The sequence below is a fragment of the Morone saxatilis genome, unplaced genomic scaffold, assembly GCF_004916995.1.
Source record: "Morone saxatilis isolate NCDOM2014 unplaced genomic scaffold, NCSU_SB_2.0 Contig19, whole genome shotgun sequence".
NCBI lineage: Eukaryota > Metazoa > Chordata > Actinopteri > Moronidae > Morone > Morone saxatilis.
Genome location: NW_023339751.1, coordinates 24,151,484 through 24,155,277, shown reverse-complemented (window position 1 = coordinate 24,155,277; position 3,794 = coordinate 24,151,484).

Genomic DNA, 3,794 nt, shown 5'->3' with positions numbered 1-3,794 from the left:
ACTTGTACAGTGTGATGTAGAAACATCTTGTGAAAACTTTAGAAACGAACAACATTTGCATATTCAGAGATTCTGGAAGTTTTAATGAGACTTACTTTTATTTGAGGTATAAACATTTTAGACACACTTTATTGTTCCAATCAGACTATATGTTGTAATACAGGTCTGGAGGGGATCTTTAACTTTAATTAATTTGTCCTTTACAGGGTAGCTTAATGGTCTGATTTTGACTGTTACGGCACCACAACTGATAACATGAGTCATAACTCATGTCTTAGAGGTAGTTATAGCATTCCCTACATGCATGTGTATTTCTGGCTCATATACGTACCTCCCTACATGCCTACTTGTCTCGTATCGTGTACAGACAGCCCTTATGGCCTTCTTCAAGCTCAGAGACAGACTGTCCGTTGCAGCTCTTCAGGGCTCAGTAGACCAAAGTGGACTAAACGCAGACTATTTTCATCCTGGTTAACCAACGTTATACTCCTCCTTCTCACAACAGAACAGACAGAGATGATTGTGACAGATATGTCCTCACAGAAACCAAACCCGTAAGCCTTAAAAAGGTCATAAATTCTACATGCTGGTGGACTGTCTCCTCGAATAAAACAATTATAAATAAATAAATACAATTCAGTATGCAGTAAAGAGCTCATGCTTACTCTGCAAATCTTGTACACTCCTTGTATCTCCTGGATTTTCACATGCCTGACTGTGTAATAAAAAATCGCCTGCTGTCACTCAGAATAAAATCATGTGAACCTTGTAAAGCACAGTGGGACAAATTATTTCTACCTTCATTTATTCATTCTCTTAATTGTATTCTTTGTGCAGTCATGCATGTGTGCTGTTGTGTGGATGATGGGTGTGTGTTGGTCTATATATGTTAACATTAAAACATGTGGAGATGTGTTTGGGCTCATACATGTGAGCAGGGGTTATCACTGTGACTCTAACAGCAGTGATAATAATGACACAGCTTTCAGTTCAAGACATGCAGTGGAAACACTGAAATGCTTCCTGTGATTGTCGATTGTTAAGTCTGTAGATGTTTCCATCCTACTACAAGGGGCGAAAAAACAAAACAAAAACCTCTGAAACACATGGGAATTATCCTTCTATAATCTTAATAATTATCAAAAAAACTCTTTTAAGTTTCATGTTACATGAAGAGGAAAATAACGCCATGAAACTGAAACAGCTCCCTTATCCAGTATACTTGAGTTTGTTCAAGGCAAGGCAGCTTTATTTATATAGCACAGAGGTAATCCAAAGTGCATGTTCAGACTATTGACAGTATATAATAAGTGGACAAAGCTTCCTGGTCTGTGAAGTGAAGCCAACACTGAAGTGCCTTAAAACTGCATTCTGCAAGTCTGATGAATTTATGGAGAAATTACCCTACTTCTCACTTGATTTATTATCTCAGTAAACAGTTTCCTAATGAGTTTATGGTCTCAATCTTAGATTCCAAACTGTTCTCTAAGTTTCAGTCTTCTAACGCAAAGCATCAATGATGTTCATTTAGGTAATATGGATGCCCACGTTAGAGTAAAATAGTACCATAAACAGGGCTACGTTGTGATTGACAGGTCATTCTCAGTGAGTCCGTCTAGCTTAACACACCAAACTCAAATCAAACTCTCAAACTAGACAGTGCTGATCAGATATAAAGCAACATTCTGTTACTGCGTTGTAATCTTTTCAGAAACACATTTTAGTGTACTGTTTATCTGTAATTTATATTTTCATTTAATTTATCTGTAGAATGTGTGTAACCAGGGAAGCTGTCATTGTTTTCATACAAAACATACCAACATCTACATGTTGGTATGCTTCAGCATACCAACAGTATGATGACCATAAGGCCAAACCCAAAGCTTTAAATAACACTCATCATCAAGTTTTGGTGTGATTGATTTTCAGAAGTTATGCTTTTACAGAAATTGTCCCTCCTACTCATGATAATCCATAGATCTTGTTATCAGCGCTTTTCATAGCAACTTTTCACTTTTGAAGTAAGTAGTATTTCTGCTATATCTTCTGTTGACAACAAAATGGATAAATTCATGTTTCTCAACCAAAAAAAAGTAAGTAAGAAGTTAAATCTCTGCCTGCTGAGACTCTGACCCCTTGGTAGAATCCCCTGAGGATCGATACAGGACGATCAGTAAAACTAATCAAACATACTGACAAACACACAACAAGGATACCACCTGTCCCAACTGATTGCTTATCTATCTGGTCACGTGCCAGAGAAAGAGCTGTTCTATCTAATGAACTTTGACCTTCTAATGTCGACAACATGCATGAAATCACCCACAGACAAAGTCAAAAAGGACATGTACCGTCAGTTCATTTATGTGGCCTTGTGAAGTTCAAGTGCACACACATACACACAGATGTATGTATTTCAATATAGTAGTGTGTATATATATATAATTTGTAGTATAGTGCCTATGATGTTAACCTCCTATCACAACAAACATGGACAAGTACATCGACCTGGTCACCTAGTTTTCTTTTCCTTTACTTTTATATGAGGAACACATAGCTGCTGGTTTTATTTGTTTGTGGTTGAGATAACAGATGTTCCTTCAGTTCAGTGTTTTATGTGTTTCATGCCAACCTGCACGTTGTGTCTCTGCTGAAGCTTGTCTGGCCTCTGTGTTACTGAACAAAAAAAGCACTGACTGCAGCCTTAAGTATATTTACATTGTGATTTATTTTGCTTTGTAGAGCCTGATAATAAACTGAGTGTCCATTGCGTTACCATTATTGAAGTGTGTTTTATAGGTGGTGTGTTTACATCAATGCAAATACATGAACAGATGCTAATTCACACTGGGTGCTTCAAATGAAAGCAAATATTTATCAGTGTAGGCTGAAAATGTATCAACTTGAGCAAAAATGCCCACATACTTACAAGCTGTTGTACCCCAGGTCATGAATCTGGACAGCAAAGATATGGATAACACAATTACAAATCGTAAGCTTACAGCCTGTGTTGAGTAAGGGGTTTGGCCACCACGTGCCACCAGAACAGCTTCAGTGTTCCTTGGCATTGACTCTACAAGTCTCTGGAACTCTACTGGAGGGATGAACGCCATACTTCCAAAAGATATTCCCTCATTTAGTGTTTTGATGGTGGTGGAATGTTTCATCATAGGATAAAGCCAATCAGTCAGAATAACTTTGTTTTGATTTGAAGTGACCCTTACTTCTAGGAGGGCAAGTGGAACCAAAACATAGCCTATATGGTTTTTGCACCACGTAAGACTGAACTGTTACTGCAGTATGTTGTAGATATGGATAATATAATATGGGCTCACAATCTAACACTCTGTTCCAAGAGTTGTCATCTTTTGAAGACATCAGTCTAAAAAGACTGTAAAGACCGTAGTTTGCAGCCTAATAGTACGTTATATTAGCATTTAATAAATTGCATGCTACAGTATGTGATCTCAATATTGTTCTAAACTGTGGTCGTTATAGCTGTGGTGTGGAGTTGGAAACATTTTTTAAAACGACATATTTATTGATACGGTTATTGTTCTTGGTATGGATAAATAGATGGTGCCTCCTTTAATCTGATGAACATTTTATTCAAATTGAGGATTTTGTTTGAGGATTAAATTTCTTTATATTATATTGAAAACTGAAATTTGAAGCTTAATTCAAAAACCTTGATAAAAGCTTTGAATCTAAAAAAATGACATTGGTACAACCCTTCTTTCTGTTTACTTAAAGGTGTGCGAGTGACATTTAGCAGAAATGTTATATAATATTCA